Source organism: Zingiber officinale, chromosome 6B, assembly GCF_018446385.1.
Source record: "Zingiber officinale cultivar Zhangliang chromosome 6B, Zo_v1.1, whole genome shotgun sequence".
Classification (NCBI taxonomy): domain Eukaryota; kingdom Viridiplantae; phylum Streptophyta; class Magnoliopsida; order Zingiberales; family Zingiberaceae; genus Zingiber; species Zingiber officinale.
This window is the reverse complement of record NC_055996.1, coordinates 34,128,040-34,142,002: the sequence shown is the minus strand read 5'-3', so window position 1 is coordinate 34,142,002 and position 13,963 is coordinate 34,128,040. Positions and strand designations below refer to the sequence as shown.

Genomic DNA, 13,963 nt, shown 5'->3' with positions numbered 1-13,963 from the left:
CCAAATGTAGATGTTCAATTAATTTATATTGTAGATAACATAGTGTGTGGTGTCACACACAGAAGATCGTGTTATCGGTTCTTTATAAATTAAAAATAGTAGCTCACGACCAAGATGGAAAGGAACAAACCATTGGAAGGTCGTAGTGTAATTAGGTATTAGTTTATCTTAACTATATAATTACACTAGTACACTTAGAGTATATTGAGCAGGACCATTTAGAGGTCGTTTCTTTTATACTGACTTTATAAAGGAACAAAGACCTCAGTTATTATGGAAGTGTGTGCTCTTAATCCTAATATAATAACAAGCACATATATTTGATATTTATTTCTTTAATTTATGAATGGGTGAGATTTAGTTTGATAAATCAATAAGCCCGATAAATTGGGAAATGATATCACTTATAGTGTGTGTTGTTGATTATAGAAGGAAACTGTGTCCTAGTGATCTAGGTTGATAATGTCCCCAAGAGAAGCTCATAAGGATTGTCATGTTAAACCCTGAGGTGGACTTAGTCCGACATGATGATAAGGTTGAGTGGTACTACTCTTGGACTAAGATATTAATTAAATGAGTTGTCAGTAACTCACTTAATTAGTGGACATTCGACATCTTAAACACAGGGAGACTAACACACTCATAATAAGAAGGAGCCCAAGATGTAATTTGGGATTGGTGCGGTAGTTCAATAATAGTTCTTTAGTGGAATGAATTATTATTAATGGAATTAAGTTGTGTGTTCGGGGCAAACACGGGAAGCTTAATTTCATCGGGAGACCAAAACCAATTCCTCCTCTCGGTCCCTATCGTAGCCTCTTGTATATAGAGATTTATACCCACCATATACCCACCTTCTTACCCAACCTATAGGGGCCGGCCAAGCCTAAAGGTTGAGCCTTAAGGTGGTCGGCCAATAGCTTGGAGCCCAAGCTTAGGTGGTCGGCCAAATCATATTAAAAAGGGTTTTTTATTAAAATTATTTCTTAAGTGGATATCATAGTTTCAAAAGAGAGTTTGAAATTTAAATCTTTCCTTTTATAGCTTTCTACAAAAGATTAAGAAAAGATTTGAAATCTTTCCTTATTTGTAGATTGAAAGGTAGATTTTAATTTTGAGAAAAACTTTCCTTTTTTAACCATGTTCATGATTTAAAAGAGAGTTTAAAAATTATATATTCTCTTTTATAAGTTTCAACAAAAGATTAAGAAAAGATTTAATATATTTCCTTATTTGTAGATTGAAAGAGATTTTAATTTTTTAGAGATAACTTTATTTTTATCCACATGTTTAAAAGAAAGATTTTAATTTATAAAATTTCCTTTTTACTAACCAATCATGAAGGGATAAAAATTATTGGAGAAATTTTTATAAATTTCCGGAAGCAAATAAGGAAGTTTTAATTTGTATTTAAAATTTTATTTGCTTGGAGATTTTTAGTGTGGCCGGCCATATGATTTGAGAAAATAAAATTGATTTTGAATTAATTAAATTTTCTTTTTCATGGCAAAAGAATTAAGGAAGTTTTTATTAAAATTTCCTTATTTGCCAAGACCAAGGATTATAAAAGAGGGGGTAGAGGTGTCTTCATGGTGAACGACTCTATTTTTCTTTTTCTCTCCCTCTCTTCCTTGGTGTGGCCGGCCAACATCCCTTTCTCTTTTCTCTTCTCTCCACTTTGTGGCCGAACCACATCTTTTTCTTGGAGTCCTTGTGGTAGCCGGATCTTGCTTGGAGAAGAAGGAGAGAAAAGGAGGCGATATTTCTAACATCCCTTGGAGCTTGGTGGTGGCCGAACCTCTTCATCCTTGGAAGAGATTTTGGTGGCCGAAATCTAGAAGGAAGAAGAAGGTGCTTGGTGGTTCTCAACTCGGAAGATCGTTGCCCACACAACGTTCGAGGTTAAAAGAGGAATACGGTAGAAGATCAAGAGGTTATTTTGCTTACAAAGAAAGGTATAACTAGTAATTGTTTTCCGCATCATACTAGTTTTCTTTGTATAGTTATTTATGGAAATACCAAACACAAGAGGCATATGATTCTAGAGTTTTCGAAATAGTTTTTTTTTTTGAGTTTGTGTTTTCTTCTTTTTCGAATTTGTGATTCGATAGTTCTTTTTGGTTAACCTAGAGTTATTTAAGGAAATAAATATTAGCTTTCCTTAAAAGGCTTTGCCTAGGCGGTGGTGGTTGCTCCCATATCCAAGAAGGTCATGTGCCTCGCCATGCAGTCCTGGAAGCCAATTTTGGAAATTAATATTTATGGAATTAATAACTTAAGTAGATTTAAATCAATAGTGTTAAGTTCCGCTTGCGATTCAAATCTAAACCATTAAGAACAGATAAGTTAAATTTGGAATCAATGATGTTAAGTTCCGTCTGCGATTCCTAATTTAACTTCTAAAGAACACAATAGGTTATTTAAGGAAAGGTTCGGCACTAGTACAAAAATTTTTGTACAGTGGAACCGGTACGATTTTCTTAGGACTAACCAACAGTATGGACTTTGGTTGATCCACCTGAAGGGGTAAAACCCATAAGGTGTAAGTGGGTCTTTAAGAGAAAGACTGACATGGATGGACTTATCTATAAGGGTCGCTTGGTAGCTAAAGGTTTCAAGCAAATTCATGGTATTGACTATGATGAAACCTTTTCTCCAGTAGCGATGTTTAAGTCCATTCGGATCATGCTTGCTATTGTAGCATACCATGACTATGAGATATGGCAGATGGATGTCAAAACCGCGTTTCTGAATGGAAACCTGCTCGAGGATGTGTACATGACACAACCTGAGGGTTTTATAGATCCACAGCATACTAGCAGAGTATGCAAGCTGCATAGGTTCATTTATGGACTAAAGCAAGCTTCCCGGAGCTAGAATCTTCGATTCGATGATGCAATCATACAGTTTGGTTTCATCAAGAATGAAGATGAGCCTTGTGTCTACAAGAAGGTTGTAGGGGATATAGTTGTCTTCCTCATATTGTATATGGATGACATACTACCTATTGGGAAGGGCATCCCTATGCTTCAGTCTGTCAAGACCTGGCTAGGGAGTTGCTTCTCAATAAAGGACTTAGGTGAGGCATCCCACATCCTAGGGATATAGATCTATAGAGATAGATCTAAGAGATTGCTTGGCCTAAGTCAGAGTACATATATTGACAAGGTACTCCTTCGGTTTGCCATGCAGAACTCTAAGAAGGGATTTCTGTTGATGTCACATGGTGTGAGTCTTTCAAAGACTCAAGGTCCCTCTTCTAGAGAGGAGAGAGACCGCATGGATCAGATCCCTTATGCCTCAGCCATAGGATCTATCATGTACGTCATGCTATGTACTCGACCTGATGTCTCGTATGCTTTGAGCATGACGAGCAGATACCAGTCAGATCCAAGTGAAAGTCACTGGATAGCGGTCAAGAATATTCTTAAGTACTTAAGAAGGGCTAAAGAATATTTCTTGATATATGGAGGCAATGATGAGCTAGCTGTAAAGGGTTACAGTGATGTCAGCTTCTAGACCGATCAGGATGATTATCGATCGTAGTCAGGGTTCATATTTAGCATAAATGGTGGTGCTGTGAGATGGAAGAGTTCGAAGCAGAACACAGTAACTGATTCTACGACAGAGGTCGAGTACATTGCTGCATCAGAGGCAGCAAAGGAGGCAGTTTGGAACCGCAAGTTCATCACTGAACTTGGGGTCACTACAAGAAAAATGTCATTCAACAACACTCAAACGACAACGGTTTTATACCAAACCGTTGTCTTTTTGCCTTTTAACAACGGTTTTAACAAAAACCGTTGTCTTTTAGTAATTTTTTTGGCCTATGACAACGGTTTTTAAAAACCGTTGTCTATTTATGTTTTTTGGGGATACAACAACGGTTTTTAAAGGGTACGACAACAGTTTTTTAAAACTGTTGTCTATGTGCGCTTTTTTGGGATTACAACAACGGTTTTTAAAAACCGTTGTCTATTAAGTGTTGTTAAATGCAATTGTTTTTTCTTTCGCCACTTTTTCTCCTTCGTCATTTGTCTGTTTTACGCCTTGTTTTTTTCTGTCTCTTTCCCAAAACCCAACTCTTCGCCGACTCCTCCTCACCGCCCTCTTCGTCGCCTCCCTCCTCACCACCCTCTTCATCGCCTTCTTCGCCGCCTCCCTCCTCACCGCCCTCTTCGCCTCCTCCCTCCTCACCACCCTCTTCGCTGCCTCCTTCCTCGCCGCCTCAACTTTCGGCCTCGTCACCTCCTCCTCGCGGCCTCTACTTTCAGCCATCTTCACCGCCTCCTCCTCCTCAAGCCTCGACCTTTCTCATCCTCCTCCTCCTCCTACTCCTCGTCTTCCTCTTTCTCCTCTCTCTGGGTTTGATTCGCTTCGAAAATGGCGGCATCACTCCAGTCGGTAGTGTTCCTCTCAAATCGTATTTATCCGCACAGGCGTCTCTTTGCATCCCCTGCGAGATCTCTTCCAGGTTTTTTTTCGCCTCTTTTACGAATCAGATAACTATTACTGATTTGGGATCTGAAGATATGACGATTGTTCCTTTGGCACTCAGGAACGAAAGGAAGCATCTCCGGTAGAATTCCATGGGCTTTCATATTGTGGAGCATTTGCTCGGATTCTCTTTATGTTACATGGGTTTTCTTTTGGAGTTGAACTCCAAAGACAAAGCTTGGCATGCTGAGGACTTTCTCAGATTTCAGGTTTTTCTTGGGAGGTTTGCTTTGTGTTTATAATGGCATTTTCTGCATGGGAAAAGCTTGAAGAGGGGAGGTTTTATGCTTGCTGGTGTGTTGATTTTGTTGGGGTTGGGTTTTCGGCAGAATTCTGTGCAACTCCAGTGTGCGTCTGAATGGGTGCTTGTGTGCTATAATCAGTTCTTTGATTTTAGTATTTATGGAGGTTGTTGAAGGTGGAGCTTGGAGGTGTTACGATGTTTCCAAATGATGGGGATTTCAATGTTGTTTCCCAAATGATGGAGAGATTTGAGAGTTCAAAGCTGATCTCAAATTTGAGCTTGGCATGCTGTGCTTTTTATCAACTTTCAGAGCTGGTGATTTTTTTGGAGCTTGTGACTGGGTTTGAAGAGCTGAAGCTTTTGTGGAAGGGTGGTCCTTGTTAGAGTCAGCGTAGAAGAAATTGGTGGCGTAAAAAGACATTTTGGACAGATAAATGCTATGGCTTTCAACCCTGATTGGAGAAGGTTTGAATTCCTGCTCAGCTTTAATGGAATAATCAATTCTCATTGGCCTTTTGAATGATCTAAAATTCAAAATAAATTTTTTCCACTGAAGTTTAAATTGACTTCTCAATTTTTTGATTGGCGTGTCTGCATTTCATTTATCCTAGCCCACTGTATGTATTCTTGTATTTTTTTTTCATATTTTGTTTTATTCACGAAATAGTACTCTAAACACTTGATTTTCGATGTATAGCTGATGAAATTGGGTTTATTGTATTCTTAGTGGCTATAGAAAACGAGTAATCTTTCAGTAATTAATTACAAAATTTGCATATTGTATTGCTGTTCTCTTTTCCCCCCCTTTGGTTAGCACCTTTGATTATTGACCCAATGGTAACAGCATTCTGGTCATTGATTGGGATCGATTGAGTTGTACGTTTTTGTTTCTGATTGAGCATCTAACCATGGACCAGTGCATTTGATAACCAAAGCACAAATGATTTTGTTAGTCTTTTTAATTGAAATATATAGGAAAAGAGGTGGTACATGTATAATTACATTTGGTTGGGATATTTTTTCCTTATAAATATTGATCATGTCTTAAGGTTAAAGAGATAGTACGCTGACTCTAATAGATGATTTATTGACTGGTGGAAGATTTCTTAAACTTAGAATGAAATTTTCTTAAACTTGTTAGATCCGATGGAAGAATCTCCGGTAGGCTCAGTGGAAGGAATTTGATCACAAATGTCGTTGCAGTTGAGTGTTGTTTCGTTCTTACTCGTCATTGTAAATCGATACAATATGTCTCGTTATTTACTTACATTTCTATCTCTTCTCTTGCATGGGTTAGACGAAGGCCGATACTCCTACAAGTTCCACCGACTCTAAACCTGGGTATGTTTCTTCTCTTATGCAGTGTTGTTTCTTGACAATTGTTTTTTTTGGAAATTGCAAAGGATTTCTCATGTTGAGTTGTTATTTTCTAAATTCATTTGTGGATTGGAAGAGACGTAGGACAGGGAGTTGTTACTCATTATAATCTTGGGCCAATCTGGAACATTGTGTTTATAATAGAATCCACTGTCTAGTGTTTCCATGTCCCTTTTCCTTGTTGAAACTTTTATCCAGCAGGGCGCTAGTATTTTCTAACTCATATAAACATTTATTTGTTGAAGCTTCCGCTATTGTCAGAATTCTTGTTGATCAAAATCAGTGGTATTTTGGTGCAAGTTACTCCAAGTATCTGTTGTCAGATTTATAAAGTGTTCTTATAATGTTGAAAGAAAAATTTATAATGTGGACGTAGGAAGTTTCAGAATATTTACTGAACTAGGGTGGAATCTGGAATTTAATTAAATGCATCATCATGTAGAGATGCTGATAAAGTGGACATGATTAGTCAGATCAGTAGAGCTTCTAGTGTGTACAATCGTTGTATGTCATATCTTAATTTGCCAACTTTATACTTATAAAATGTAAGATGGAGTATGCGCCAAAGGATGATATGTTTGCTTGTTTGTTGCTTTAGGCTTGTGAAGGGCATAAAGATACTGTTGCTTTACATTTGATTTCATCATGCCAGAAGTTTTTATTGTATGAACATGGAACATTAAAGTCCTTGAATGGCTAAGCACGCCAATGAATATTAAATTCTACAACAATTTTTGTAGTGTGATTGGTCCAATTGTTTTTTGACACAACAAAAACAACTAATGATCAACTAATGCTCTTCACTCTTCAGTCCTTACTAAAATGATTAAGATATTCTAAAGTTAGATTTTAGCCTGATGAAGAATATTCTTTGTGACTGTACAATAGTGCAAGCAGAGCAATTAAATGTGTTAGTTGTTGTAAGATTTTTACTGAAAATGTGTGATAATACATATAGTTTGTCAGGAGTAGGTTTATTTGCTAAAATCACTCATTTTACAATTTAACAACATTTAGGAAGTGCATTTCTCGGTGCTCTAGCATTATGTTTAGGCAAACTTATGGAATTAATTTCTATTTTTTTATCTAACAGAAGTGTTAAGTAATTATCTTTACAACCTTTTATTCTTGGACTTTCGTTTACAAAGCCGGTTAGCAATAAAGCTTATCAAGTGTTTAATTCTTTTAGTATTTATTTCTTGATTTACCATAAGTTATGATGTAGGTTATTGAGGATATGTCTATACAAGTCAATGTACCTGCTCTAGCAATGGAAGAGGTAAAAATATCTTTTGGAGTTGTCTTTTAGTTTATGGTAAAAACAGTTTCGAGTCACTGAAATACAATGATTTTGCAGGTTGCTCCATTGGCCGTCTCAGATGCGGCTATGCTTGCCCCTGAGGAGATTTTTCATGGAAAAGGAAACATCAAAGAAGAGGCAGAGTTAACAAAAGAAGAGAGGAAAAGGAGACGGGCCAACCAGAAAAGAAGATTTCGAAGATTGAAAGATATCCTTTATTCGCTTATATTTATGGTTCTGCTTATTTTCATGCTTGTCTACAATCTGTGCATAATGGTCAAAAAAATTAGTGGCGAACTTGTGACAGACATGATCCACCACTTAGAATTACATAGTTCTTGTGCACAGGATTGTATAATTTCATTCTGCTCTTTTTAGGTGTCCTCAAGAGTATTGGGAAGAATGCCGACAATCTAAAAAAATGAAGAGACTTTAACAAATTAAGGAGCACTAGGAGCTGCAATCCCTCCTCTTCAACGACATCTAAGTAGAAAATCTTGTGTTATATTGTTCTACCTTTGTTTTAATAGTGTTATCATTTTGTTGGTTGCTTATGAAATTTTGTTGGTTGCTTATGAAATTTCTTCATAATGTTATAAATATTATTTTTGAATGTTAGAAAATTATATATTAAATTTTATTTTGAAATTTAGTATTTTGAATGATTTATAATATTGAAAAATTGTGTATTAATTTTGTTTTTTTTCTAAAAAAGACAACGGTTTTTCACCGTTGTCGTAGATAGTTTAAAACTGTTGTTGAAGACCCTGTTATTAAATGTAGACGCTCAAAGACAACGGTGAAAAACTGTTGTCTTTGAAGGAAAAGACAACAGTTTTTCACCGTTGTAAAAAATGTTGTCTTTGCTTTCAAAGACAACGGTTAAAAACTGTTGTCTTTAGCCACCCCTTTTAACAACACGGCCTTTAACAACAGTTCAAAATGGCCTACGACAACGATGAAAAACCGTTGTTGTTTAACTTTTTCTTGTAGTGGGTGGTTCCCAGTATCGCTGACCCTATTGAGCTTTATTGTGACAACAATGGAGCTATAGCACAGGCGAAGGAACCTCGCTCACACCAGCGGACCAAACACATACTACGGCGCTTCCATCTCATTGGAGAGATTATCGAGAGAGGAGATGTGAAGATTTGCAGAGTACCTACAGAGGCTAACATCGCAGATCCCTTGACTAAGGCTTTGGCATAGAGGAAGCATGATGGTCACACTAGGTCATTGGGGCTTAGAGCCTACACTGATTGGCACTAGTGCTAGTGGGAGATTGTTAGTTAGAGCCCTAGAGCTAATCATTTGATGATTGTATTATGGACTTGTTGTATCATATTCTTATATAAATAAAGGCATTTGTTTTGGTTATTATACTTACTTGTATTGGTTCCAAATAAACTAAGTATAATAGCGTCCTTGAGTAGAAGGTTCTCACCTATATCAATCGGTTAGTTGAACTGATAGTGAGATGATATAGGGAACACTACTCTTAATCATTCCTAGTCGAGTATTAACATTCAGGGACAATGTTAATGCAATAAGACTAGCATGTAGGTCAACACGATGACTTGATCTCACAAGTCATGGATATAGAGATGTCAAGTTAACACATGGGTATGCATTGGAGAATGTATACTGAATGACCCGCCATGAGAAAGTATCATGGATCGTTATATGAGTGTCATATACTTTCTCATGTGGCTATTAGTATGACTACTAGTCCTTAGACCTGAAGTCACCATGGTTCCCTACATAAGGAGTTATGTACTTTGGTTTCGTCAAACGTCACCCGTAACTGGGTGGACTATAAATGCGATTACTGGGTATGTAACAAATTATGCAGAGGGATGTGAGTGATGTAGATGGGATCTATCCCTCCTATATGATGGGAGAGATATCGATATTCTTGATAGAGTGAGACCACGAAGTGCATGGCCATGCCCAAATGAGTCAATATGAGATATTGAGCTCATTTGATTTAGTGAGTCTACTTGGAGTTCAAGATTTAGATTGGTCAGAGGATGACACGGTCTATGCCTCACATTGATCAATCTAGATGTCTAGGATAGAAGGACACTTGTCATATTTTGTGAAGAGTCACAATTAATAGTCACAAGGTGATGTTGGATCTCAACATTCTTGTAACTTGGGTAGTAATAATGTGTTGCTAGATACCGCTCATTACTTATGCTCCTAAATGGGTTTAGGGCATTGCCAATGTTACAAGAACCTATAGGGTCACACACTAAGGACAATTAGATGGAGATTAGGTTCATATGATGAACCAAGAGGATTAGATTCATGTAATGAATTAAATTGGATTAAGAGTAATCCTAATTGGGCTAATTGAGTTGGACTCAAGTTGATTCATATGTTCAATGAGTCTAATTTAGATTATGACTCATTGAATCAATTTAATTAAATGAATTAGATTCATTATATTAAATTGGCTTGAATTAAATGGTTGGATTAGATCAACCATGAGACAGATTAAGTCAAGTTTGACTTGACTTGAGAGGAAGAGGAAGAGTCAAGTTTGACTTGACTTTATGCCACATCATTTGTGACTTGGCATTAAGTGGCCAATGATGATGTGTCACATCATCATAGTTGACACATGTGTGTGCCACCTAATGGAAGTTACAAATTCTCTTTGCTTTAATGTGGCCGGCCACATTAATGAGAGGAGTTACACTTGGTGTGGCTGGCCACTAAGGGAATGAATGGTATTCATTTTCATTCAAGTGAATTTTGATTCTATCTTCTTCCTTGCTCTCTCTTCTTGCTATCCCTCTCCTCATCTTGCCGAGACCTTCTTGGAGTGCTAGCACACTCTAAGGTTCTCCCTCCATCGAGTTGTTCGTGTGGATACGCATAGAGAGTTGTCTACCTTGACAACTTGAGATCCGGCACCTTGGACGAGCGGGATTCGTGAAAGGCACGCATCAAGGGTAAAAACTCGTACTCTAATGTAGATCTAGAGTTTATAAACTCGTACTCGTAAGTTTTTGAAAGTTTTATTCTTCACACGGATCCGGTGGCGGGGCTTTCGGGGTTTCCGCGACACGAAAAAGCGGTTTTCGCGGCCCGAAAAACCCAACAATCTTCGGTTAATTGGGGAGTCTGCAGAATCTGCTCGAAACATCTCCCACACAGCTTTTGAGAAGATAAGGACCTTGGAGGTGTCTCTGTAGACCAGCGAGTCCAAATTAACTTCTGAGGCGAAGAGGCGTCGCTCGCTGGTAACTGAGTTGGATGAGAAGGACGCCCAGTTGACCACCCTATCCTCTGATCTGAAGAGTCTGCAAGAAACCCAAGAGACTCTTCAGACAAGTGATGTGCGTAGATTATATACTCTTTTATGCATGTTTTTACGCACATTTACATATTTTGAGCATGCTTGATCTATGCATTTTTATACTTCCAGCTTTCCTTTTAGCATATTTACTCTTTTGGTTTGGAGATCTACTTTTTGTGCATTTTCTGTACACAGGAGTCGATTTGGTGAAGAATCTACATCTTTGGGCAAGCCTTGGAGGAAACAAAGGGAGAAAGCACCAGGCCGTGTATCTCACACGACCCTGCACTGGTATGGAGCTCGGGCCGTGTGGAGTTTGGCACCAACAGAAGAGGAAGATGACATGGTCGTGTGAACCTCACACGACCGTGTCAAGATTTGAAGCCAACCAGAGCAAAAGCCTTACATGGCCGTGTGGATCTACACGGTCGTGTGAGGTTTCCAGAAACCAAGCAGGCTGTGGCCGTGTGCACCACACGGCCGTGTAGCATTTCCAGAGAGCAGAAGGGTCCTGGCCGTGTGAGTCACACGGCCGTGCAGCTTTGGCAGAGAAGGAACTGGACATGGCCGTGTGAATCTCACACGGCCGTGTCACGGGGCCGTGTGGCGCCCGATTCCCTCCTCTATTTAAACCCTCCTTCATGAATTGAAAGGGGATCTCTCCCCCTTTGGGAGAAGGCAAGATTTGGTGGTTTCCTCCCATTCTTGGGAGGATTTCTGGGCGATTCTAAGGGAGTTCTTGACGATTTCGACTCCGGAGCGAGGATTGGATCCGAAGACGAGGCTTCTTCGTAGATAAGTTTTCTCTTTCCCCCTTTTCTTGGTTTCTTGGATTGGGGATTTAAGAAATGCTTGTAATATTCATTTCTTCGGATATTCTTCCTCAATTCATGGAGTAGATCTTGTATTCTAGGATTAAGGGAGTATTTGTATGATGGATTGATGTAATCTCTTATGGATTTGCCATTTTCTTGTTTCAATGACATTGTCTTGCTTGTATCAATTAGATCTTGAATGATTAATGGTGGTTTGTGCTTAATTATCAATCTTGATTGATTGTTTGGATTTCTTGTGGACTTTGTAAAGATAAACTCTCACTCGATCATCCGAGGGATCCACGTGACAAGTGCAAGCCCGTGTAAGGATGTTTGAGAGATAATCTTGAAGAGGAAATAGGAATATTCAAAAGAGTAGGATGGATTTTGTGATTAGTTTCTTGTATCTTGATAGATTAATAAGTTGTGGGCTTCTATGTTGATATCCGAGGAAGGCATAGTAATAGGTGCGCTTCTGTGTAAGGACAACGTAGGTTCACGTCTAATTGATCATATTTAGATACATTTCTCAGTCCTTAGCCGGTTATCTATTGCAAGAGAGAACCGGCAACTTTCTACAAGTGTTTGACAATTGAGGGATAAGAATTGGTGAACCATTTACATTCAAGAAATCTTACAAAGAAACCGAAACTCCTAGAATCTCCCTTATCATAACCAAAAACACTAAACTCTTGTTTGTTGATCTATAATATTAGATTTGTTTACCTTCACTTTGCATTTGAAACGATTGGATAGTTGTTTAGCTAATTCGCATTGAGACATTTCTAGTGCTTATTCCAGTCCCTGTGGATACGATAATCTTTTATATTACTTGCGACATTTCCGTACACTTGCGGAGCATGACAAGTTTTTGGCGCCGTTGTCGGGGACTGCGCTATAACATTAGGAATTATCAATTGAGTTAGACTAAACATAACATTTGTTTTCCTTTCATATTGCATATTTGTAACTAATCATTAGATTTCTATTTTTATTTTCTTGTATAACGTTTACTTCTTGTTAATTCTTTTTGTACAAATTTAATTCTGCATTTTTTATTCTTTTATTTTTCTTTTTCTGTTGAATTGTCATTTGCTATCTTGTTCTTGTGTATGCGAAGATCTAACTTTGCAGGGGAATTCTTTCCTTTTGACCCTGAGATTGACAGAACTTTCCATAAAAGAAGAATTCTGCAAAGGCAAATTGAAGAACAGGAACATTTGAACATGGCGAATAGACCACTCAAGAATTATGCAGCACCTTATGCAAGAGGTTTTCGATCTAGTATTTCAAGACCTCCAGTGGAAGCTAATAACTTTGAGATCAAACCCGTAATTATATCTATGGTGCAGCAGAACCAATTTTGTGGAGGACCTCATGAAGACCCCAATCAACACTTAGAGGTCTTTTATGAAATATGTGGTACCATGAAAATGAATGGAGTTCCTTCAGAAGCAGTTAGATTGTTATTATTTGGGTTTTCCTTAAGAGATAGGGAAAAGCAATGGCTGAATTCTTTGGCCCCTAATAGCATCACCACTTGGGAGCAGTGTGAGCAACAGTTTCTTGATAAATTCTATCCACCAAGCAAAACAGCTCATATGAGGAATTTAATTGCAAGCTTCAAGCAAACTGACTCAGAATCTCTTTTTGAAGCATGGGATAGATATAATAGTATGCTCAGACAATGCCCACATCATGGGTTGGAAAGATGGTTAGTGTTGCACACTTTTTACAATGGTATCAACTATCATACCAAAGTGTCCCTTGATTCAGCTGCTGGAGGGGCACTTATGAATAAAAGTTTAGATGAAGCTGAAGAAATTATTGACAGTGTTAGGACCAAAAGTAGCTAGAGGGGGGGGTGAATAGCTCGTCGCGTTCGCTCGGTGCGCTTCGTTGCTTGGCGTTGCTTGTTTCTTCTTGGATGTGCAGCGGAAAATACAGAAACAAATACAACCACGCTAACACTAGGATTTTACTTGGTATCCACCTCCAAAGGAGGTGACTAATCCAAGGATCCACACCACGCACGCACCCTCCACTATGAAACACTCTTTTTCGGTAACTACCGAGGGCGGAGAAGCCCTACAAGACTCTCAGTACAAGAAGAAGAAAGGGTAGTAAAGATTAAGTACAAGCTTACAAGAAATGCAGTGAAAACCCTAACCCTAACTTCTTCCTCTTGCAATGGATCCGCCTCTTGACTTGGAAAGCCTCCAAGAACCTTCAAGAACTGGCGATCACGTGCTTGTAGAGAGCTGTGGAGGAGCTGGAATGAATCTGAGAAGAGCTCGTGAAGAGATGCCGAAGACCACGCTCGCCTGCGGCTTTAAACCCGACGCAACGGTCGGATCCCGATCGATTCAAATGTTCCGAATCGATCGGGGAGGCTTTGGATCGATCCACGGATCGATCCAGAG

At 38.6% G+C, this 13,963-nt stretch overlaps 1 non-coding gene across 1 annotated transcript; it reads right to left on the bottom strand.

Moving 5' to 3' along the window:
• Positions 1-13,139: 13,139 nt before the first annotated feature.
• Positions 13,140-13,245, bottom strand: LOC121993399. The gene has a single exon (XR_006115250.1). It is a non-coding gene; the product is annotated as a small nucleolar RNA R71 (small nucleolar RNA).
• Positions 13,246-13,963: the final 718 nt, after the last annotated feature.